Source organism: Rhinolophus hipposideros (genome assembly GCF_964194185.1).
Source record: "Rhinolophus hipposideros genome assembly, chromosome: 20".
Classification (NCBI taxonomy): Eukaryota; Metazoa; Chordata; class Mammalia; order Chiroptera; family Rhinolophidae; genus Rhinolophus; species Rhinolophus hipposideros.
The window spans coordinates 47,365,315-47,391,113 of NC_138066.1; the positions used below are offsets into that span (position 1 = coordinate 47,365,315).

General features: G+C 52.4%; 1 protein-coding gene across 2 annotated transcripts in view; it reads right to left on the reverse strand.

The window, feature by feature from the left end:
- Nucleotides 1–25,799, reverse strand: part of SDK2 (sidekick cell adhesion molecule 2) — a 245,641-nt gene that overhangs the window by 104,280 nt on the left and 115,562 nt on the right. The window lies entirely within an intron of this gene.

Below are 25,799 nucleotides of genomic sequence, written 5' to 3' on the forward strand. Positions count from 1 at the left end.
TGGCAGAACGGGATGCAGCCCCCGTCTGGCTCCTCCTGCCTCCTCTCCCTGGGCTGCCTCTGGTGCACTGTGCCTGAGAGACCTATTTCTGGCTTGCAGACAACATTATTTAAAGTAACAGTCCCACCACTGCCTTTCCTGCCAGGGAAAGCCCCTTCACGCCACGCGAAGTACAGCTGTCCCCCTGTCTGGCAGGCGGGTGGAAGAGGCCAGCGTCGCAGTGTGTTGTAAACATCCTTGACGATGTCTGACAGCAGGAATTATCCCTGTGGTGCTCCCTTCTGGGCCCTCAGGACACACTCAGCCTACAGCTCTGTCTGCCCTGCCCACCTGTGGCTGCGGGCGTGGCAGGGACCTGGATGGGCCCAGCCCTGTCCAGGACTCCTCTGGGAGCAGGGAGGTGGCTATAATGCCCTGTGGACCAGGGCTCACTCTCAATGCAACCACAAGGGAGCATGGCGTTGGAGAAAGCCCTGGGGCTTCTGACTCAGGGAAATTTAGGCTTGGCTTCCGCTTCTGATGTTTCTCAGGTGTGTGGCCTGGGCAAGTCATGGTACTTTGCAAGCCTCGGTTTGCCCATCTGTAAAATGGGGACAGTCACGGCTGTCTTTGATGTGAGCATTACAAGAAGCTCTGGATAGAAGCGCCTGGTCCACGGCAGGTGCTGCACAAATGCCCGTCAGGTTCCCTTGCCTGGCATATTCCTTGGCTTCCCTGTGGACATGAACTCTAACTGTCCCAGACACCCCCGAGGGATCTGCTATGCCCCCATTCCTCAGCTGCCTGTGGAGAAGTGTGTCCTCCTGTCATATGTCTTCAGGGACACTGGGGATAGCAAGGGAATGAGAGCGCCCTTTTAAAGGCTGCCCCAATCTTGACCCCAATGAACCTCTCTTTACCAGTCTCACCTTCCAAGCTCCCAGTCACCTCCACCTGTGTACTCAAGGTAGAGGGGCCTGAGCCTGGCCCTCCGGGGATGAGGAACAGTGATGGAGGCTAAGAGGGCCACATCCTGCTTGACCTGCAGCCTCTTTCTTCATTCAATGAGGAACAGTCACCGGGGCGTAGCCCCAGGGGCTGGGGAACCCCTAAATTCACCCACCTCTAGGATTGCTGATTTGTTGACTTATTATAGGAAATATAGTCACAGGACCCAAAGTTCAAAGAATAAAAGAAAAGGTGCACAGTAAATGTCTCTACCCAGCTGCCAGGTCATTCCCAGCTCCCGACACACACAGGGAGGAAACCACGTTATTAGTTGCCTGAGTCTCTTCTCAAAATTTCTTAACATAAATTCATAATCCTTCCCCTTTTGAGCAGGAGACAGGGCCTCCTCTACCTGCCGTTCTACTCCTACCTTTGTGCATGTGACAAGATATCTCGGAAACCTTTCCATGACTGCACTTAGAGCTTCCCCAGGCTTTCTGACAGCTGCGGAGGAGAGAGGAATCTCTTGGATGGTGGAAGCTTTGCTTTCTCCCAGTGAGACGGTTGGAGAGAGAGGGCTGTGGGGTTCGGGCTCGGGGCCAGGGTGGGAAGACAGGAAGACACACCAAGAATCTGTTCTCTGCCCCATCACGGGGTGTCCTGATTTAACCCACAGGGCCCGCCGGCTCGGTGTGCTCAGTTCCGAGATGGAGAGACAGGCTCAGGGTGGAGGGCACACGGCGACAACGCAGGGAAAAGCTGGGACAGATAATTGGATTTTTAGAGACACGAGATGGGCAGGGGAGAAAATAACTGCCTAACAAATGTGGCATCTTCTCCAGCACGGGGACACTCACAATGCCCTTTTTGGTTCGAGTCCTTGAGTGTCACAGTTGATATTTAAAATGATTCTTAGTCGCATTAAATAAGATATTTCAATTCCATGAAGCTGTCAGGAGCTGATGCGGACACCAGAAATAATAGGCACACTCTCCTTGTATTGTCCTCGTTAATAAATCAGATGCCTGGAGATGCACGCAGATGTCACACGGAGGAAGAGTGCGTGTGTGCACGTGTACACCTGTGTACACATGTGTACACCTGTGCACACACGCACATTGGTGCACACCCACCCGTGTGCATGCACATGCACATATGCACACATACTCACACACACACTGTGCACACTCACCCACTTGCATGCCTGCACGCTCATGCACGCACAATTGTGTACACACATGTCCACACACATACTCACACCATCTACACCTGCACACTCATGCATACACGTGTGTGCACAGCCCTGCACACACATTCATGCACAAAGGCCCCAAGCCTAGGGTGAACATGTCCACGGTTACTCCCATCCCGAGGTCACTCAGGACCCACTCAAGTCCACTCTGCTCAGTTCCAGTCCCATCCGCTCTCACACTGAGGCCACACACGTGCTGGCACTCTGGACTGCCTCATTTAGATGCACTCAAGAGAGACAGATGTCCCTTCACAGACACACACATATGCTCCCATGCAAACCACATTTTCTAGGTCTTAGGTGGTCCTCAAGGACAAAGATTTCTTACCACTAACCCCTTGGTCCTAGGCCTTTCTTTCCCAAGGGCCCTGTGTGGGGGAAGGAGGCTGGGAGGGGACGGACAGGGTAGCACTGAAGTTTGGGGAAATAGACCCCCCCCCCGTGCCCCTTCCCCAGGCTCCATCCCCCAGGCTCTCTGACACCCCCTGCCCAGCCTCTTCTCATGTGAACTGTGCTAGGGAGGGTAGGCAGCTGGGCCCCCACATCCACTGGGGGACCAGCGGGGGCCCTCTGCACACTGCCCGCAGGTGTCACTGTAGATGGCGGAGGCCGACACAGGCTGTGGGGACAGTGGCAGGCAGTTCCTATGGCCTCTTCCCACGGCCTTTTGGGTAACAGGAGAGGCAGCAGGTCCAGGCCAGGGCATGCTCAAGTGTGGGCGTGTCCTCAGAAACCCACGGGCACACACACCGCGCCCCCGCCTGCAGCAGGCACATGGCTGGGAGTCCAAGGACTGGCCCCTGGGGTGGTGGCAGGCTAGAAACAGGCTCCGTAGTGTAGGTTTGCTTTTGCCAAGATTCTTCAGGAAAAAAAGGTCAACTGTTGTGCAGGGTGATTTAAAGGGGGAAAGTATATGTACCAGGTGATAAATAATGGTAATAATGTCCCATTATGTCATTAAGATACTTATCAGTGATATAAGAAAGGTACTGTCCTAAAGGCTTTCACGTACATCGAGGCAGTTAATTCTCACAACAGTCTAGGAGGTTTGCGCTAACAGAAACCTCAGTTTACAGATGTGAAAACGGGCCCAGAGTGATTAAGTAACCTGCCCAGGTCACACGGCTTTTAAGTACCTAGCACGCTGGGACAGCCCAGTGCACAGAGAAGACAAACCTCACCTGGACATGTACCCAGTAATTTGGAGTCTCTCATTCTTGGGGTTTGCACACGTCCCCCCCTTATACACGGAGAGAATGTAGATGACGAGGGGACAGAGATGCTTCTGGGCAGGGCCTAAGGATGGGCCTGGCGCGTGTCCCAGAGAAGCCGTTGCCTAGTGCTGGCCAGTCTAGTGACAGAGGAGACCAGGAGGAAGAGCCTCACAGATCAGGAAAACTCTTTAATGGGACTTTGGTTGTGGAAGGGGACCAGGGTTGAGAGGGGTCAGGGACAGAGCTTAACTGTTCTGTGTGACAGCCACTGGAACGTAGCAGCCCTAGGAATCCTGAACTCATGGGGGCGGGGGGCTCCCACAGGAAGTAGATGGAGCCCGGCCCTGGGAGGATGATGGCAGGAGGACACTCCCTGTGGTGAGGACAGGCAGGGCCATTCGGGAGCAGAGATTTCTGTTCTCTTTTAAGTGGTTTCCAGCCTGTGCTGTAATTCCCCTCCCACCTCTTCCGTGAGTCTGTTCTGTGCACAGCCGGCTTCTGCTAATGGTGCTTTGGGGACGAGAGGGGAGATGCTGTGCTCCTGAGAGGGGTCGCCCTCTGACGGGAGGCGGCAGGGTTGAGGGAGGACTGAGGAGGCAGCCGAGAGGCCCAGGGGAGGTGAGCACAGTCCTCCAGAGTCCTAGGAAGGCGGGAGAAAGTCTCGGACTCGTCTCCTCGCAGAATGTGGGCATTTGGATAGTAAAGGACTTGATGACCATGGGAGGTGGGGGCACTTGGGCACAGTGGGGGCAGAAGGAGAACCCCTGACTGACTACAGAAAATGGGGGCTACAGTGACACTGGGTCACAGATGTGAGGTCCGTGAACTCATCTCTTCATGCCTTACTTCGTCCCTTCACGGGCACATGGGGGCGGGGGGGGGGTGGTGGCTGGGTCCTCCCGGTGGCGGGGGCAGGTGAGCAGCCAGGACTTGCTCACATCCGCAGGTGTCCACAGCGCCTGCAGCACGCAGGGAACAGGCTACTCGTGGGGGCTCATGAAGACCTCAGCTTCCAGGAAGTAAAAGCTCCCTGTCGGCCTCACTCTCCAGCTCTACCCTCTTCTGGCAGTTTCTAATGAAAATACGCCTCCCCTCACTTCTGTACATGCTGCCCCTTAGCCTGTCGCATTCCTCTCTGCTAGGGTATTCCCTCCAGGAAGGCTTCCAGAACAAATCCCCTGTGGGCTACCCCAGGGATTTCTCCTGCCAGACCTGGTGCATTTGTCACAACTTAACTGAATGTCCTATGTACTTGTATGTGTCTCCCTGGGGCCATGTCTTGTACACGGTCCCATGCTCCCCACATATCACGCCTAGAACAATCCATGCTCAAAGCACATTCTATGAATGCGTCAGTGACATAGCCAGTGTGGAAGTCCAAATAATGGCCCCCACGCGGTCCACGCCCTACTTCCCCAAAACTGTGCATATGTTAACTTACAGGATATGATGGTTGAATTGGGTCCCCCCAAAAGATGTTGACACCCTGACCTACAGTCCCTGTGAATGTAAGCTTTTTTGGATCCAGGATCTTAGCAGATGTCACCAAGGTAAGATGACGTCATTAGGATGAGCTTTAATCCAATATGACTGGTGTCTTTGGAAGAAGAGACACAGACAGAGACACACAGGGAGAAGGCCGCGTGACGCCAGGGGCAGAGGCTTGAGTGACGCTGCCACAAGCCAAGGAAGGCCACGATCACCAACGACATCAGAAGCTGGAGGAGAGGCACAGAATGCATTTCCCTGAGCGCCTCCAGAGAGAGCGTGGCCCTGCCCACCCCTTGGGTTGGGACTTCTGGTCTCCAGCACTGGGAGACAATACATGTCTGTTGTTTTAAGCCACCCGGTTTGTGGCACTTTGTGATGGCAGCTCTAGCAAACGCATATTGGTGGTGACAGGGATTTAGCCGCTGTAATGCAATGAAGGACCTTGAGATGGGGAGACTCTCCTGGATTTCCTGGATCCCAAGCACCCTTTCTAGAGGGAGGCAGCAGCGTCAGAGTGAGAGGAGACGTGAAGAGAGAAGCACAAGATGGAGTGACATGGGGACGTGAGCCAAGGAGTACAGGAGGCTTCTAGAAGCTGGAAAAGGCAAGGACCAGCCTCCAGAAGGAGCGCTGCCCTGCCGATACCTTGATTTTCAGACCTCTGACCTCTAGAACCGTAAGAAACACTCGCCTCGTTTTAAGTCACTACGTTTGTGGTCATTTGTTCCAGTGGCTGTAGGAAACATACCACCAGGTTTCCTCCAGGTGAGGGATGGAGCCAGGACCTGGAGAGGTCTCTTTGACAATGTGGGAGGGGTCAGTAGGATGGGGGGGCGGGGATGGATGCTGCCCATTGTCTGCAGACCCTTTAGAAGCAGGTCGTAGGGCTGGGCTGGGCTGGATGTACAATTGCCTGCAGGCCGCTGCTCAGGTAAGACACAGCCTGTGGGCTTGTGTGACCACCTTCTGACGGATGGCTCGTTTCGGAAGTGGAGAGGATGAGCCAAGCCACCTCCACTTCCTGCCCTGGCCTCCCTGCTGCCCGAGACCAGGGTGTGGCCCTGAGAGTCCCTGCTCTGCTGAGAGAACCCATCATGCTCCAGTTGGTCCGGCGTCTGTGCTCACCATGAGGTGTGATGGAGCTGGGGGCCGCTAACACCTGACGGCCCTGGTTTGTTGGTCCGCGGAGGGTGTCTGTCTACCTTGTAACCTTCTGGGCAAACTAACTGCTCTCAATGAACAAGGAAAAGAACCTCATTGACGATTTCCATCAGCAAGGTGGTCCCCACAGACTCTGGGTGAAAAGGCAGGTGTGGGAGGAGGTGGGCCTGGGAGAAGGCTGAGGGGCCTGAGATGGCCACTCGGCATGGGCGGGTGGCACTGTCACTGCTGGGACCTTCTGTCTGATAACCAGCCATGGGTTCTGAGCAAACACTTGACATACATTATCTGGTTCACCCCCACATGTTCTGCAGAGGGAAGGGACTCTTACCCATTTTATAGCCAGGGGACCTGGGCTCAGAAAGGTTGAGCAAAGTGAGATTTGATTTCAGGCCCATCTGACCCCAAATGTGTCCTGGCCCCACCCCTGTCTCCTGACCTGTGCTGGGGCCCTCAGTCTGCTCAGTGGGCAGGTATTCTCTCACACACCTGAGGGAGATGCCTTCAACGAGCTGCCCAGACCTTGTCTGGACCCAAGAGTCCCCCTCTGGGATGAGAATAATGAGCTCTATGGGTAACTTCGCAAAGGAAAAAGGAACATGGGACATAACATTTTATTATTGGGAGCAGAAAGAAATGAAGACATAGAGAAGGCAAAATTTGTCCAGGGTGCAAGGAGTTAAAACTTGAAGGGATTTCAGCTTGGATTTTTAAAGAAGTGACCGAGGAAGGAGAAATCCTGAGCCTTGAGTCAGGGGGTGAGGGGACTATGTGCTTATTTAAAAAAAAAAAAAAGGAAAGGAAAAGGAAGAACTGAAAAGCAAAAGTGTTGCCTCTCATTCTGCTTATAACAATGCTCTGGAACTTTCCCCATTGCTCCCTGCTTCCTGTCCCTCTGAGGGGAATAAAGGAGGTTCCTTTGTCCTGCCTCCTGGCACCTTCCTGACATGCCTTAGGGTCCTTTTCAGACTGAAGTGGATCAGAAAGAAAGCAAATTAAAACAGGCTGATAAAGAGTCTGCATGAGAATTGGGCCCGAAGGAACCCAGCTGCCTATGCTTTGTGGCTTTATCGTGGTGGGAGGAAGAGGGGAGTAACCTAACGGATTTGCTTTCTCCTGGCTCTCCCCAGTCTGCCAGGTGTCCAGAGAGCAGCTTCCTCACTAGACCTGCAGGGGTGGAGGGCGAGCTGGTGAGGAGCCTTTTCCCTCCACCGCAGACTGGAGTCTCTGATGCCAGAGGTCCTGCTCATGTGAGGGAAGTGAGGCCCTGGGGCATGGGCGGGGGTGGAGGTCCATCCATGCCTCAGGGTGACAGACTAGGGGCTGTTGTGTGACTGAGGGGCCTGGGGGAGGGCTGATGGAGGCTGGGGGTGCAGAAGGCAGGAGAGGCTTTCATGGAGGAGGGGTTTTCCAAGGTAGGACACAAGGGGAAGGTGAGGGTGAATCAGGATGCCCGGCATGACGAGTGGGTATCAGAGACAGAAACAGTCCCCAGATAGGGAATCACTGAATGTGCCACTGGCCAGAGCACAGGCTGCCTTGGAGTTTGGTGTCAGTCCCCCTCAGGGCCTGTGGGCAGGGCTGAGGAGTTTGGGCTTTTCCCTAAGGACACCAGGAACAAGTGGAGGGTATTCATCAGGAGTTGGTAAAACAGAGGTTGGCCGACTACAGAGGTTGGTGTTGGCCAAGTCTACGCCCCACCCTCTGGTGAACGGCACGACGTACTAAGAATAGTTTTTATATTTTTAAATTGTGGAACAAAATCAGAAAGAAGAGTCACGTTTCGTGACAGGTGAAAATTATATGAAATTCAAATTTCAGCGTCCATAAATAACGTCCTAGTGGAACACAGCCAGCTCACTCATTGACGTATTGACCTTGGCCGCTGTTGCTTTACAACCACAGAGCTGAAAAGTTGCAACAGACTGCATGGCTCGCAGAGCCTGACATCGTCCCTGTCTCGCCCTTTACTGAAACTGCCTGCCGACCCTTGGTGTAAAAAAAGCAGACTTACGTTTTTACAAAGACTGCTCTGATTACAGGGTGGACGGTGAACTAGAGATGGTCAAGGCCAAGCGGCTGGAGGCCAGCTTGGTCTTTGCCATGAACCAGGAGAGACGACAGGGCTGACCAAGTAAACTGGTGCCAGGACTGATAACAAGTCTGACCGCAGTCGCTAAGAACTGTAATCCTTAAGAACCCTGCTTTGGCCTCTGATTTTTGCTCCATTCCTAGCTGCCCACGTACTCAGCCTGTGACTTTAAGAAAGGGCTGGACCTCACTGAGCCTCGGTCACTCCATCTGTAAAATGGCACAATAAAGGTGGAGCCTTACAGAAAATACACGTTTAGGCAGTTTGGCTCTAGCACATGTTTGGAAAAAACCTGCATTTGTTCCAATACAATTGACATATTAGGGAACCATCTGAGCCTAACTTGAGTTTCGCATTTGTTCGTGTGTGATTTTTGTCCATGAGAAACGCTAGGTAAATGTAGATGACGGCACTCAGCTGAAACGAGCTGCAGATACAACCCCCCCTCACCCCAGTATCCTCAGCTCCCTGGGTGTGTTGTGAGCTCACCCACCCACAGGTGGTCTGACAACTCTCCTTCCGATTTCAGACCTTTCAGACCTCTCTCCTTCCACCCGTCACAAGAAGTGACACGCCCCCTCCCACAAGCAAGCTCCAGGCCTTTCCCAAGGCAAAGTGCCCTGTTTATTGTAGTGGCTATGCATTTCTGAACCACTGACGATGTAAAATCGCCTCTATTAGGTGTCCCTGATGAAGTTTTGGAGTGTTGTTCCCTCACCTCATTTCCCCCATGAGCCCTGGGGTTTTTATTGAGCCATTTTTGCAGCACGTGGTGATTCTGACAAACATTCCTATCGCATGACAGCAGAAGTGACTGCCAAGTGCTTAGCACGGTGTCTGACAGTCGGTAAGCCCTCAGGAAATGGGACCTTCTGTGATTACTGTGATTACTGATCCTCCCGCTCAGATGGGAGTGTCTACAACACATGTGTGTTAGGTAGGCTCTCGGCATCAGCAGTAGTAATAGTAACAACAGTAATAGCAAGACCACGACATCCATAGTCCTGTGGGGTCATCAGCTCCTTAGGTTTAGCTGAAAATGCTGTTGCTGCGGCTTAGAAACACACAGTCCCCAGGTCCCCCGCCAGTCCCTCACTTCCTACCACTCCTCGCAGACAACAGGGTGCCCTGGAGGCAGCAGGGAAGAGCCCCACATGCAGCCTCTCCTCTCGCCATCTCTGTATCACAGGGGGCTGAAGGGAAGGAGGACTTCATCATCTCTGAGCAGGAACGACTTTGGCGTGGTCCCTTTAATTACCACAAGCATAATGGCTAATTAATACCAAGGAGGGTAGGGCAGGTGTGCACAGGAAGCATCTACTGGGGGGGAGGGCACCAGGTGGCACTGAGTTTGGGTGACGGTGTGCACCCTGCTATGCTCTGCCCAGCCGGCCCCAGCATCCCGCCGGGCTGAGTCCAGCTCGCTGGCCTCTACCTGGCTTCCAGTTTCCGCAGGCCAGATGTTTGCGGGATGAATGAATGTTCATAAGGCTGGAGGATTCACCAGTCTCCCCGGGGCACCCCCAGCTTTCTCGGGCAGGTCAAGGGAAGCTGGGAAGAGGCCTCCCTGGCCATCTTGCAGTGCCTGCTGTTGGCAGCCCTGGCAGGGTGGGGATGCGTGGTGAGACACCCATGCCCTTCCTGGGCAGACCTGGCTCAAGGTCAGAGCTGATGCTCTTTCTCTCTACCTGAGGCAAGGCTTCAGGTGTTGCTGCATTTCTCCGCTCGGAGTCCAAGGCTCAGGTGCTCAGGTAGGGAAGGCGTCTGCTCCCTGAGCCTTCCCCGAGCCTTGACTCTGGGCTATGTCTCCCTTTGGCAGAGTTTTGGCCGCTCTTCCACCAAGGTCAGAAACAGACACCAACAACTACTAATGCCCAACGCTATGGTGGAGGTTTGGGGACAAATGTGACACGACACCATTTCCACCTTGAGAACCATACGAGTGCCATAGCACACATTGCAAGTTCCCAGACCAGCACAATTGCCTGCTCCCCCAAAACCTAGATTTAGATCTAAATCCATATGCGTATCTAGGAGCAGGTCGGTGAGGCTGACTTTAATCTGCCCAACGAGGATATGAAGCAACGAGAACAAAAAACTCAGTCATGCAGATTTCATTGACTCTTTTTTTTTTTTAAAGAGCAGAGTTGAATTTTTTTTTGATTTTTTTTGTTTTTTTTTTTTGTGACGAGATACTTTTTTTAAAAAAAAGCTTTTATTAGGGAAGGAAACAGGACTTTTATTGGGAACAGTGTGTACTTCCAGGCCTTTTTTTTCCAAGTCAAGTTGTTATCCTTTCAGTCTTAGTTGTGGAGGGTGTAGCTCAGCTCCAGATTCAGTTGCCGTTTTCTAGTTGCAGGGGACACAGCCTACCATCCTTTGTGGGAGTTGAACCGGCAACCTTGTGGTTGAGAGCCCACTGGCCCATGTGGGAATCAAACTGGCAGACTTCGGAGTTAGGAGCATGGAGCTCTAACCGCCTGAGCCACCGGGCCGGCCCTCATTGACTCTTTTAAAAGGACATTTTTAACACCAAAGGCATAGAAGGAATGGAGAGGTTTACGTATTAGGTTGGTGCAAAAGTAATTGCGGGTTTTGCAATTATTTTTAACCTTTTAAACCGCAATTACTTTCGCACCAACCTAATAGTAAATTAATTTTGCTTTATGAAAACACACCACGTTGTTCCAGTTTTTGTCAATTCACAGCAGCCCTGGCAGAACTCCACCTGAGCCTCCCCCCACTACCAGGTCCCAGTGTTTGAGGGTCCCACATGGGCACAGAACCTCCTGTCCCGTTGGTTAATTCCTAATTTTCAGCTGCCTATTTCTCCTTCCTAGTTTTGGTATCACACTCAGTGGCTGACACTTGACCTTACACACAGTGGGTTCGCTGAAAAGCATCCTGCCAGAGCACAGTGTCAAGGGGCCCCCACATTCAAATCATCCTGCTTTGCATTGCCTAAGTAGCTCTGTGCTAAGGGCTACTTAGCACAGGTGGAGAAGGGGGGTGGTTGACTGTGTATTTTCCTGGCTGTGTGACCTTGGGCAAGTTGCCTAATCTCTCTGTGCCGCCATTTCCTCATCTATAAAATAGGAGTAATAATAATAATAATAATAATAATAATAAATAGGGGCAGGTCCGGTGGCTCAGGCGGTTAGAGCTTCATGCTAACTCCGAAGGCTGCCGGTTCGATTCCCACATGGACCAGTGGGCTCTCAACCACAAGGTTGCCGGTTCAATTCCTCGAACACGGCACCTTGAGTTGAGCTGCCGCTGAGCTCCCAGAAGGCTCAGTTGGTTGGAGCGCATCCTCTCAACCACAAGGTTGCCAGTTCGATTCCTCAACTCCCGTAAGGGATGGTGGGCTGTGCCCCCTGCAACTAGAAAATGGCAACTGGACCTGGAGCTGAGCTGCGCCCTCCGCAACTAAGACTGAAAGGACAGCAACTTGAAGCTGAACAGCACCCTCCACAACTAAGATTGAAAGGACAACAACTTGATTTGGAAAAAAGGCCTGGAAGTACACACTGTTCCCCAATAAAGTCCTGTTTCTCCTTTCCCAATAAAATCTTTAAAAAAAAAAAATAATAATATATAGGCCAGGCATTGTTCTAAGCACTTCGCATATGATAATGCAGTCACTCCTCATTAACTATTCTGTCAGGTCAGATTTAATTTTATCCAAACTTGCCAGAAGAAAAAGATGAGACCATCAAGGCTCAGAGAGGTTAAGAAACTTGCCCAAGACCACACAGCCAGTAGGAGGCGGAGCCCCGGGAGGCTGCTCGCAGATTTTGTGCTCTTAGCCACCACACTCTAATCCCTACCTGAAGGCACGATGGAGGATGAAATAATACCTGTAAAGTACTTAGGACAGGGCCTGGCATGAGGCACATGGTAAGCACTCACAAAGGGCCAGCTGCCACTGGCATTACAGACATTACTGTTTCCCCGAAAATAAGACCTAGCCAGACCATCAGCTCTAATGCGTCTTTTGGGGCAAAAATTAATATAAGACCCGGTCTTATTTTACTATAAGACCGAGTCCAATATAATGTAATGTAATGTAATATAATATAATACCTGGTATTATTTTATTATAATGTAAGACTGGGTCTTATATAATATAATATGATATGATATATGATATGATATGATATGATATGATATGATACGATATGATATGATATGATATAATATAATACCGGGTCTTTATATTAACTTTTGCTCCAAAAGACGCATTAGAGCTGATTGCCCGGCTGGGTCTTATTTTCAGGGAAACACGGTATTATCATTTGCTTAGTCATCTGGCCTGGGAGAAGGGGGCATTGCCCTCGGCGTCCTCTTACAGCCCTGGGTTCCAACACCCACTCATCTAGGACAAGCCCTTGCCCAGTAGGCCAGCCCGAGGAGCAGAGCCTGAGCTGTGGCTGCCAGGAGCTGTGACAAGGGCTGCTCTGAGCCCCAGTGCCCTGAGCCAACTTCCCTCTCTGCCCTTCTGTACATCTACTCAGCCTCTGGGTAGCTGGCCCAGGAAAAGACCCCACCCTCCCTGACCCTTCTGGCCATCGTCTACCACCACTCACCTCCAATCTCTGCCTATTCTCTTTGGGTTTTAAAGTTACCCTTGGAGCTGACTTCAGAGACACTTGGGGAGGGGGGAACCAGACCAGAACTGTGTTAGCGAGGCCCTGGGTAACCGCTACAGAGCTGCCATCTGGAAAAGGTGATCCGTGAAGCTGCCAGGCTGGGACACGTCGCAAGAGCATGGCCCTAATATTTTGCAGGAACTCCAATCAGGATGTAGAGTCCACACTCCAACCCCCCCCCTCAAAAAAAAAAAATCTGGGCTGGCCTCATGACTGGCTTCCACTGATAGAATGTGGTGGAACATTCCAGAGTCTAGGCCTCAAGAGCCTTTCAGCTTGTACATTCTCCCTCCCAGACCCCTGCCATGAGAACACCCTCCACGAAGGTTGATGAAGCATGGGAAAGGTAAGGTCCAGCACCCCAGCTGTCCCTGAGCCCAGCCCCAGCTGAGTGCCAGCCCAAAGCAACTTCGAGAGAGAGAGGCCCAGGAAAGGCCAGCAGAGAAATTACAGATCGGGTTGTTTAAGCCTCTAAGGTTTGGGATGGTTTTCTGGGCAGCACTCGTTAACCGACCAGAGGCTGTGGCCGGGGTCAGGCTGGGCCTGCTCCTGAGAGCAGGATCCCACTCTGTGCATATCCCGTAGGGTTCCAGGGTCAGGGTCTGTGCCCATGTCTTGTGGGGAGATTGTCTTTCTAGGTTACTATTCCTCATTCTGCAGGACGAATGGCCCCTTCCTTCTCCAAACTCTCCTGTTACCTACTCGCACTGAGCTGAGAATTCTCTGGCATCTCCCAGCCCCGAGGGGCTGCCAGTTGGAGCTGAACTCTGTTCTCACCCGCTGCCCTGTCCTCCAAGCCTACTCCCAGGAGGCTCTGTGCCCCAGGGTCTTGGCTGGGTGGAAATTCAGAGCACAAACACATGGGGGGGCCCCAATAGTCAGAAAGCTGAGAAGTGGGCCACAGCAGGGTCTCCTCCTGGGGGAACAAAGACACAGGGAGAGACCATCTGAACCTTGCCAAATTGAGAAATCCCACGAATGGGTCTGAGAGGGACTCTGAGGGGTATGGGTGGGGAGGAGGAGTTAGGCATGGAGGCAATGGAAGCAGGGGTCATTACCAACTCCCCAGGCATCTGTCTAGACTATTTGCCTCCTGAGTGCATTACTGAGTCAAGGTCTAATCAGGTTCTGTGTCCTGGCTGAGAGCTAAGAGGGGGCAGGGTACAGGAAGATCTGGGGACAGAAAAGAGGGAGATTCCCAGGGCAAGAGGGGGTCTCCAGGGCAAGTGTAGGGAGAAAGAATGAACATCTCATTTCCACATATTGGAATATTCCAGGTAAAAACCATGTGTTTCTGCTGGGGACCATCTCTCCTGCCTCCCCAGGGACCTGGGCCCCGCCCGACCCCCCGCCAGCCCTGCGCCCATCCCTGTGGACTGGTTACCAGGGATTCAGGCCAAATTCAAACCTGTCAATTTCAGGTGCTAAATGATCAAACCCTTCCTTACTTCGCATGTTGAATTTCCTTGTGGTTGAAATAAGTAGCCTCAGTTCATCAGAGAAGGGCTTTCCTTGAGAGCCTTTCATTAAAAGCGGCAGCCAGGGCTTCATCTGCATGTTCTATTCTGTACTCTGTGAAGTCTGGGCCCCTGTTCCCAGGGTGCCCAGGGTTGAATGTGGAAAATCTGTCAGTCACAGGAAAGTGGGAGGAGGTGAGGGGGGAGAAGAGAGTGTGTGGCTTGAATACACACCTGTGGATTCTAGACATTTCTTTTCAGTCTGCGTCCCTTGCTCCATCCCTAATATACAGTGTGCCCCTGGATGTGTCCCTTTACCTCCTGGGCCTCAGTTTCTGCATCTATAAAATGGGAAGTCTAATAACTGCCCTGTGAGGTAACACTAACACTGTGTGTGCCTGGGTGGTGGGTCATGCTGGGTGCCACACGTGGACTGTGGATAGACATGCAGAGCTGTGCCCACTGAGAGTGTTAGCAAAAGTGAGGGCATACGGGGACCTTTGAGAAGGCAGCTCCTTCCCGGCTGCCCAGCTTCAGGGGACCCACGGCTTCATGGACATGTGCTGCCTGCCCACCCCCAAGGGTTCTCAGGGCTCTGCCGTCTTGGAGTGACGCTCTGAACCATGGGGCACAAGGACACCGGAAGAACTCAGGGGGCACCCAAGGGGAGGGAGAGGTGAAGGCAGAACCAGCGGATGCCAGCCTTGACCTTGCAGGGTGTGTTCCCACACAGTGTGTGCCACCCCACCCCCACATCCTGAATGCTCAGCCTGATGAGGAAAATGTCTCCACATCAAGCTGGGTCTTGGAGCCTTTGCCTTCTGTGCCAGGACGCCGCACAGCTGGGTAGCCCAGTGAGATCCAAGTGGTGCTGCGGGGCCCAGGTTTGAATTCCAATTCTGACGCTAACTCACGCCCTGTCTCCACAGGGTCATTTTCCTCTCAGGGCTGCAGTGTCCCAGTGATAAAACAGAGCACTGGCTTAAGGAACCAGTGGAGCCATTCTGTAGCTTTGTGACTCTCTCAAGGCCCTGGGCGTGTGCCCCCACCTTCCCCCCACTGCCCTTAGCTTGGGTCAGGACAGGTGACACCCACCATCCATCCTCAGATTTCTCAGGACTGAGGGGCCCTCTTCTTCCCCAAGCCAGGAACCACTGAGAGTGTGAGGAACAGGTTGCTACGGAAACAGAGATAGCCAATGTTTTAGAGACTTTTGCTTCTTTTTTTCCTTCTTTCCCCGTACATTTTGAACTTATTTGTCTTAATTGACATAATTACTGCAACGTCAACCTGAGGCCCAGGGAGCCAGCTATGTTCCTCGCTGCCCACCACCTGCCTTGACCCTCTGGGAGCGGTTCTCCTTCCCACCCGCCTCTCTCTTGGCTTCTTCTGTCACCAGCGATCCCCCAGGCTGAGGTGGGGCCCCTCAGGTCCAGGAATAACCTGTCCTACAGCAGGGGGGGCCTCCACCCCAGACGGCGGTGATAGGCCAAGCTGTAGGGTCTCGAGGCCATGTTAGGAGGCTTTTGGGGGGCGGACCTGAGCGGACCACATCAGGGCTGCTACAGGTAACCGAGACCCCACGTTCTCCTCCAGCAGTGGCCTCAACCCCTCCAGCGATGCTTTCTGCAGGATTGCCGGAGGAGACGGGAGTGCATTACTTACACTTGGGGAGCTGGCTCCTTCCGCTCACTAGGTGAATGAGCTTGGGCCAGGCTTTCAGTCTCTCCAAGCCTGTGCTTTATTTTGTGCAATGAAGTTGTCATACCTGCCCTGCTCATCCCACCGAGGACCAAATGAAGCATCAATGAAAGCCACTCTGTGCAACTCAATGAAGTACCATCTACTGGGATTGTCATGAAAAGACAAAGTGGGGCAGGAGAAATCCCTAAGAGGAGCTGGAGGGGCCGGCCTTCGCTTCCTCCCGAGACAGACACCTGACCCCAACATGACAGGTCGCCTGCAGGCAGAGGGCCAGCTGGAGTGGGGGCACCAGCGCCCGCTCTAGGAAGCTGGTTCTGAATGGGGGCAATGTGCCTCCCCGTCCCTCCCCCCCCCAGCCCAAAGCACAACTCGCAATGTCTGGAGACATCGTTGGTTGTTACATCTGGGGGAGGGGGCTACTGGCATGTTGCGGGTAGAGGCCAGGGATACCGCTAAACACCTTGAAATGCATGGGGCAGCTCTCACAACAAAGGACTATCCAGTCCCAAAGGTTGGTAGCGCCCAGGTTTCAAAATCCTGCTCTAGTCACTGTCTTTTCATGGCAGAGCCACCATCCCGGTTGTTGGAGGCGCCCGGTGCGTGCACCCCCAATGCGTGCAGACACGGAGGGGCGGCCCACGGGGCCTGCTGCCTCCCTGCAGCCCTCCTGCCTCTGGAGCCTCAGGGGCAGGAAGAGGGCCTCCAGGTCAGAGGAAGGACGGCAGGGCTGGCTGGGGGCCTCTTGCTCCTCCCCGCCCGCCTCCCCCATCCCTCCCGGAGGATTCCCGCATTTCTAAACTCGTTAACTTTTAATTACTATCTTCCCTCTGCCTGAGTACACTGGCTCCATGCCACGTACATCTCTATTAAAATTCAATTTATGCCCATCATAACGAATTCCTGCACTTCAGCTCTCTCACCAGCAGCCTTCAATTTTCAGACAAGATGTCCAAACTCATAGCTGAATTGGAGTAAATCTCCAAAGAGGCTGGGATCGGGTAGGTGGGATCTGGCTTCACTAAGGATGTGGCGTCAGGACTTCCCAGGAGGGTGGGAATGAAACCGTGGCCAGAAAGACTGAGGTGGGATAGCCTGCCACTGGGAGGAGAAAGGTAGGCTGTCTTTACTTGGTGGCTTCCAGGCTTTCCACACTGGTGACCAGACAAGACACCCTTCCGCATGCTTGATCTCATGTGACACTTACAACCCAGCTACTAGCTGAATTATTCCCATTTAACAGACTCGCCAGGGGTTAAACAATTTGCCAAAAGGCATCCAGTGAGTCAGGTCAGGACTGGGCTTCCTACTGGGGACATCTTGCTGCTCTATCTTGGAATATCAGGTCACAAAGGTGTGTAAGGACAGTATAAGTGGAGGAAAGAAGTGAGCAAAAAGCAGGGCAGCATTCAACAGCAGAGACCCTCAGTAAGTTACTTGTTCAACCCACTAACGAAGAGGGTTGGAGAGAGGGGAGGCTGGAAAGAAGGATAGGACCGGGTTACACAGGGTCTGGAGCTCCCTCGACCAAAATCCTCTAAAGATTGCCCACCACCTGCAGGCTGCAGCCCAGAATGTTCTTCCTGGCAGTCACTGTCTTGCCTCCGCCATCTCGTGCCAGCTGTGTCCCCACCTCCCCTTCCAGGGCTTGTCAGCGGGTCCCTCATGTCACGCTCAGCCTGCTTCCACTTCTCCACGCCTGTTTTGTCTGCGAGGGTTCTGTCAGCTCACCGCCTCCACTCCTCCATCCTTCACTCGCTCCTCCACTCGCCCATTCTCACTCTCCCTAGAGTCACCAGTCATCTGGGTCCCGAAATGTAGCCGATAGTTGTCAGTATCCAGCCACAGTTGACACAGCTGGCCACTCGATCCTTCTCTAAACACCCTCTTCCCTTCTGGGACGCCCCAGTCTCCAGATGTCCCCCTATCTTGGCCTCTTGGCTTCATTCTGCTGGGTGGTTTTCACCTCCTTTATTTATCAACCTTCTGGTGCTGTGTCCATTCTCTCATTCTGCCCTTTCCCATCATGTCCACTGTCACCTTGATATTGGTGACTCCTAAATCCAGGTCTTCAGCTCAGGCTTTTCTCAGTTCCAGGCGCGAGTATCTGCTTGCCTGTCGGAGGTCTGTACCTGATGCCTCACCTTCCCACAAAGCCCCTGCTCTTCTAGTCCTCCCTTCATCAACGGCTAACCATCCACCTTCCTCCCCCAACCCCATGTCCAGCTGATCATGAGGTCTTATCAATTCCACCTCCTAAATAAGTTTCAGACCCACCCATTCCTCCCATCTCCACTGTCACCAAAATGGCCCAGGCCATCATCCGCTTCCACTACGGCTGACCAACCCAGCTCCCAACAGCTCTCCTCCAGGCTACTTTCCACTCAGCCGCCTAGCGAAATACTTTTTAGATGCACATCTGATCCTATCCGTTCCCTGTGAAGAGCCATGCGAGAGCCCCACATAGCATTTAGCATCAGATACGAGCTCCCTGAGAGAGCCGACGAGCCCCCACCGGGTCGCCCCATCCACGTCTCCAGCATCCCGCCCTCCTTGTCCACTCTGGTGGCCCTTCAACTTTTCCTGCCTCAGCATCTGTACACGTGGCTCCCGTAGTGTCCCCGTTCCCGCCACCCCCAGTCCTGGCAAACTCGACTCATTCTCTAGGTCTCAGCAGCCCCAGTGACGTCTTCTTCATCCTTTGCTTTCACTTGATTGCCCTGATAAAAACTGGAATCCCTTAATACTTGCAGAATGATTGAATTCTGCTTCCACTCAGGACTGTGTGCTCTGTGAGGGCAAGGGTCCTCCTGTCATTGGCACTCTGTCACCAGCCCCCAGTGTCTGTGTGCCAGGAGGGTCATCCCCCATTCCCGGCCCATCCATACCCAATGGCTCTTCCTCTCCATTCAAGTTCTACATCTTCCAGAGGCTGCCCCAAACTTCTCTAGGACACTCTCCGGCCTTTGTCACCTGCTGTCACTCCTTAGCCCAGGCACTTGGAGGCCACGAGCACACATCTTGCTCCTCGGCTAGGACAAATGTTTTCAAAGGGCAGCAGGGAGGGCAGGGCTGGCACCGCCTCCTATTGTCCTCCTTGCCTAGCTCTGTGCCAGGCAGGCAGAAGGTCCTACACGTCCGCCTGATGAGCAAGCGTCAGCATCTCCCACGTTCCCTAACCAGACTTGGAGGGAGAACACCCGGCGCTCATCTTAATTCTGTGACTTCAGGCCTGGCGTAGGAACTGACCCCCGAAGCCTTGCACTCCTCACTATCCAGACACTTCCCCAGCGGCAGTGGCTGGTGTGCAGTAATTGAGAACAAGAGCCTACACGGAAGTCGGCACCACGTATGATGAGAGCGTTTGTTATCATGAGTTCACATACATGAAGCACTTAGGACAGGGCCAGGCCCATGTTCATGTGTTACCCTTCCATATGGTAGCACTTTAGACGGCTGGCTGAGCCATCCCCAGAAAGCTGGGCCCAGGCAGTGCCACCGCCTTGGGAAAGGATAAGCACAGCTAGACAGTGAGATAATACAGAGCAGGTGGAGGGGCGCAGGCTTCAAGTCTGCAAGATCCTGGGTGAAACCCGACTCTCCCGGTATGGCTGTGTGACCTTGGGCAGGTTGCTGAACCCCTCTGAGCTGTGATTCCCAGCTATGAGGGGGATAATAATAGCACCAATCTCCCAGAATGGCTGCCAGCAAGAGCTTGGCTTGGGTCTTGCACTCGCATGGCTTGTGCTCTAACGCCCTCAGGGAAGCCAGCCAGCTCTGCCTCCCTAGCCTCCCCGGCCTGCGCTCACTTCTACTCACTTCTGAGGGGACACCAGGGGGTAATGGAGAGACAAAGCAGCCGGCCTGGGGCGTTTCTCTTCATCCTGGCCTCTGAAGAATTCCAAAGGCTGCAGTGTCTCTGCCTGCTTCCTGTCTGGTGCCTCTTACCATGGCGGTTACACACATGAGTCTCTACCTCGGCCCAGGGTTTTCTTCTCCCCACCACTGTGCCTGTGCAGTTTCTCAAAAGACACGTGGGGGCCTGGCCTGGCTCATCTGGTCTTCCCCTCCACGCACCTGCTTTTCTCCATGCCAACCAGGGGCCATCTGGGGCCCTGGGAGCAGGACTCGGCCTCCGTTGGTCTCACACTCCCCACTTACCCCTCAGTAGGGTCTGAGGGCCCTGGATTCTTGCCTCCTGGGCAAGAAGAATGACACACAGGGACAGGGGTGCGGCAGAAGGGGCCCGGACAGGAAACTGTGTGTATCTGTGCAGACAGGACAGAACACACTTAGGTCAGACAGACCTCCTGGATCTGCCACTTGCTCTCTAGGTGACCTCAGGCAAGCGCTGAACCTCTCTGAGCTTCAGGGTCCTCGTTTGCCAAATGCGGGTCATAACACTCACCTGCTGGTGTTGCTATGAGATGATGGATGAAAGTACCTGGCAGAGAGTGAACCTCCATAAACTAGTTCTCCTCTGAGTATGTGCCCCGATTCTGCGGGAGAATGTGTGTGTGTGTGTGTGTGTGTGTTCCGCCTAGCTGATTTGTTTTCCTATTTAATTTTAAGTGTGAGGATAATTATGGGAGAAGGCATTATTAGGAAAGGACAGAACAATATGGTTGATGACTTTGCCACGACGTGGTCACAAGGGCAGGTAGGTACCATCCATCTTCCCTCCCTCCTCCTCCATTCATACTGCCTGACCTGCCAATTCCTGAGCGGGTGGCGTTGTCCCCAGGCTTGTAGCCCTGGGGGGTGAAAGGGATGCAAACTGAGGCTGCATTGATTCAGCCTGGGGTGATGGCCCCTGGAGGGGTGGGGGGCCGAGAAGAGGGAGGAGGGGGTTGCAGTCTGATGGGAGAGGTTCCAGCGGCAACACAAGAGGGCCCGACCTTTACGCGAGTTATCATCCCACGTAGTTAGGAAGTTACATAAACGAATCCACATGCTTCGCACAGACACACTCACAACCATTAACATGTGTACAAGATTGTGAGGGAATTGCACACACGCACACACACTCGCTAACACATTAGACTTGACACATCTGAGTATTGTATCCGACCTCCCCGCACACCCCTAAGCACACGCCAGCAGTCATTGTGGAGCCGTGTGCCTGTCCCATGGGTAGGGGTGGGCAGTGGGGCCGCCACCTAAACCTTTGGGAGGTTCTCCCCAGACAGTATCCCACCTGCCTGGGAAAGGAGGTCTCATTTTATTACCTTTTGCTTTGGACCCAAGTGGTACCCCCCAACCGTTAAAGTCATTATCTCCCCATCTGGGAATTCAAGGTTGGTTTCAAAATGGATACGACGTGTCACCAATAAGGGGCTCTCACAGCACTTGACGAGAGAAGTTCTAAAAAGGACCCTGGGCCATAAGTGGTGACGTTGGAGTAGGTGTACACAGCTACCTGTACCGTGCGGGGGCAGGTGTGCTCATCTGCAACATGAGACCTGCGGGGTTTCCTACCAGATTTGTCCCCGTTAGCCTAACAAGGCAGATATCCTGTATAATGCTTATGGATACCGTTTATTTCATGTCTGTTGCACTGGGGACTGGGCTTGTTTTATAGAATCTCATTTAATCCTTACCAGAACCCTCTAAAGTAGGCATTACTGTAGCTGATTCCAAGACAAACAAAGGTAGGTGGCTAAGAAATTCTGCCCAAAGTCACAGAGCTGGTAAGTGGCAGCAGAGCAACTGTATTGGTTGGTCTACGCTCCAAAATCCATGCCATTTCCACTCTGCCCCCCCATGGAGAGATATGGACCCACAAACCTGCCATGGGCACTCAGAGGGATGCATAAACTTTCTTTCATGCAGATGTCACACACACACACACACACACACACACACACACCCGGCCCATTCTGTCACAGGTCCCACTGAGAATAAAGACCGTCGGAGACTGGACATGAATGCAAACTTCTTCCTCTGGCGACAGGGCGGGAAACATAGTTAAATTTATGTCAGCACTTCCAGTCTTATTTTCTCTCCACTTGCTGAGTAAATTCAGCCATCTTTCTGCCTGAAATTGGATCCTGTCACCTGACCTAACGCCTGGGGTTTGCAAGAGACGAGGAAGGCCTCAGTAGCAAGCGGTGGTTGGAGAACCATGGGATGAGAAGCTGGCCAACCTCTCACGTAATGTAAGTTTCAGGATACATTTACTTAAAAGCTGAATCTGGAACATTTTGTTGAGCCAAAAAGCAAGAAAGTGCTAGAAATGCAATGGAGGACATGTCCAAAGGACCCAGGATCCAGCTTGAAAAAGCTCCAATAGCCAAGTCTGGGTTACTATGAGCGTCAAAATGAATAATGACAGGGGTGGATTAAAACCCACCGAATAGGAAAAATTATCTATGAGCTCATACTGATGCTAAATTATCTTAAAGGGGGTGAGAAAGGAAAGATCTTTTTTTCCTTTCTTTTCTTTTTAACAAAAGAAGGCCAACTAATACAAGTAAAGGGAATGATAGAAATAGAAAATCTGCTTATCACAACCTCCACAGTAATAATTGATTCAGATAAGACTCATCAATGGATACTAAACACTGGGTGGGAGATTCCTGGAGAAAAGAATATTCACGCAGTCTCAAGTTATCATCCAAAGGGGAGAAAACACCTCAGGACCTTGACAATGGAGAATCTGGAGAACATCATGTTGACCTGTTAATCAAAACTACCGTCACCAACAACGGGGCAAAACGACATTGGATATGAAGCCCTGACAAGGATACACATTTGTGGACTATTCTCGCTAAAAACCGTTTAGCGTGACTGTAATTATGAGGATATAACTGGACAAATTCACATGGAAGACATTCTGCAAAGCTGGCTGAGCTCTCAAAAACATCAATGCCATGAAAGATAAGATAAAACGATGAGGGATAGGTAGAGAATTAAAGAGTCTAAAGTCTAAGAGCCATGACAACTGAATTCCGTGTATGATCCTTAATTAGGTCCTGTATTCAACAACACCACCACTAAAAATAACCACTAAGGACATAATTGGGACACAGGGAGAAATTTGAATATGAACTGTGTATGAGAAAGTATAGTATTGTAGCAACGTGAAATTTCTCGAGTGTGAAAATTGCACTGTGCTTCCGTAGAAGAAATTCCTTGTTCTTAGGAAGTTGTACACATGGGTGAAGGAACACGATATCTGCAACTCATTCTTAAATAACTCAGCGAGCAAAGAGCACACACACACGCACATATGTGTATGGAGAGAGTGCAGATGCAGAATATTAACAAGTGGTGAATGGTAGAATGTATACAGGTATTTATGGTACTATACTTACAATTTTTCTAAGATTTGAAAGTTTTCAAAATGAAAAGTAAGAAAGAAAAAGCACCTGCTGTGAGCCAGACTTTCATTGTGAGTGGACATGGGTGGTGAAGAAGACACGGGTGACTTCTGTCTGCCCCATCACCCTTTTCCATTCTGCTAATAGCTCTTCCTCTCCTTCCTACCATGTGGCTCTAGTGTGGGGGCTGCTACACACAGTGTCCCATGGCCTGGAGTAGACACCTGATGGAGGCCTGGCCAGTGACAGGGCTCCTCCATTCTGCTGCCCACTGGGATTGGCCAGGGGTGATACAAGCTGGGCCAATCAGAATCCTTCCCTGGGACTTTCTATGTGAAACTTCCAGGGACGTTCCTTCTATTCTGAAATCATGTGGCTGGAAGCCTGTGATTCTGGAACTTTTCACTGTCATTCACCAGATGAGGATAAAGTCTGAACCCAGAAGTGGCCACAGCTGAGCCGCCCAGAGGAGAGACGGCCTGGCAGTACCAAGTTCTTTGTTCTAAGTCCCGAGGTCTCTGGAACCGCCATGGTCCTGAAACACTGACCTCGGTTCTACGGTCTATTCATAGTATCCTACGTAAATAACTTGAAGGTGAGATGTAATAGGATGTATTATGGATATTCAGAAGGGCAGAGTGGCTCAGACCGTTCGGACAAAGGCAAAAAAGAGGGCTCAAGCAGGGAACTGGCCTGTGATAGTCTCATCTGGTGAGAGCATGTTACCTCAAGTGGGAACAGCAGGATTTAGGGCAGATGCTATCAGAGGCAGACCATGAAGAGTTCTGAGGGCCATACTGAGGGGTGCAGACCTTTCCGTGCGGGTACAGCACACCTGGATTAGAGGATAATCCTGACTGACCTGCCCTCGGGCACATGGCTGCCGCCATGCCCTGATATAACAGCCAGCCTTCTTGGGGCTGAGGAGGCAGGGGGATGAGTTTCCTAAGTGGAAGCTCATTTGTGTCCCCTGAAAAACTTCCACCCAGCCAAGCTCTGAGGTGGCATACGTGCTTTCTCCCCACTTCTTTCTTTTCTAGAACTTGCAGAGGACAGTTAGCAGAAGGATTGCTTAGGGTACTCATTAAGGAAGTGACGGGAGCGATTGATCCTTCTTCAATGACAGGCGGTGGTGGATGGTAAAGAATTCCAGCCCTAGGGCCAGACGACTTCTACTGGAAGACCATCTCAACAACTCGACCTTGAGTGCATTGTTTAATCTCTCTCAGCCTCAGTTTGCTCAGGTGTAGAATGGGGCAAAGGATATCATTGATCCTAGTCAAAGGATTGCTGGCAGGATTAGAGGAGATCATCACAGAGCGTACATCATAACGTCTGCCACATACATGCTTTCTCATTGCCCGTGATTGCTATCATTACCATTATCAACAGCTGGACCCTGACCCTGACCTGGGCGCCTCCAGGGACAGAGAGCTGACTGTTTCCAAAGGAAGCCTATTTCATGGTTGGGCAAGTCAACTGAGTTGGAACCTGCTTCTGTGCAATGCCCAGCCTGGCATCCTTGCAGTTCCAGGGCACCAAAAGAGCGGCTGTGAACCAGAAAAGGAACCAAGTCTCCTCCTCCTAGATCCTGCCTCCAGCTCCTGGGGGCGCCAGCACTACTGACACCCTGGTGGTGTGCCATCTGCGTGCTCTTGGTGCTCCCTCCCATTCAAGCTGGTGCAGCATCCAAGAGGAAGCAGGGGCTCTTCACAGAGACTGTCAAACTGCCCAGGGCCGCCAGATAGCGGTCAGGAGTGGCTCTGGGCCCCCAGCTGAAAGCCGTTGCAGGGGCTGCTCAGGGAGGCCCCACAATCTCTTTGTGGGCTCCCTTCAGAGTGGCCAGCACTGCAGGGCCTCCTTCCTGATCTCGCACCATCCAGAGGGGAATGGGGCCTCACTGCTCCCACTTTTGCCAACGTGGTCACACCCACCAGCCAATCTAGTCCAGGGTCCAAGCAGAAGGAACCTGGGGGTGGGGGTCATCCCAAACTCTGGTCTGCCTGTTTTATAAAAAAAAAAAAGATGGCTCCTTTAGGGAAAGGACAGATCCTCAAGCAATTAAATCCCGTTCTCTCATTTGCATTCTTGCCCCTGGCAGCAGATTTGTATCAACATCCCCAGGGCAAGACAATCTTGTTTCCCCAACAAAATAGATTATGCACATCGGGCCGGGGGGATTAATCACCAGCCACTGGGTTGAGCCAATAAAAAAGGCCCAGATGGGAGGAGAGGAACCAGAGGGAGGGCCCCGAGGAAGCCAAGCATGGGAGGCCAGCTGGGCTGGGGGAGTAGCTGCTTCCGGTTCACACTTCTAACAGTAAAACCCCCTTCTGAGAAGTGTTTTCTCTCTTTCCTAGCCTTTCTCCCCACTTGGCAGTATCCTGGAGACGGAAGGGTCAGCCCAGCCCAGAGCTCAGTGCCTGGGCACAAACAGGGAATGGAGATAAAGGTCCTAGGCAGGCTACTTCCATGTCCCACCTGAATTGCCCCCCCCAAGTAGATATGTTCCTCCCTGACTGATCCCAGG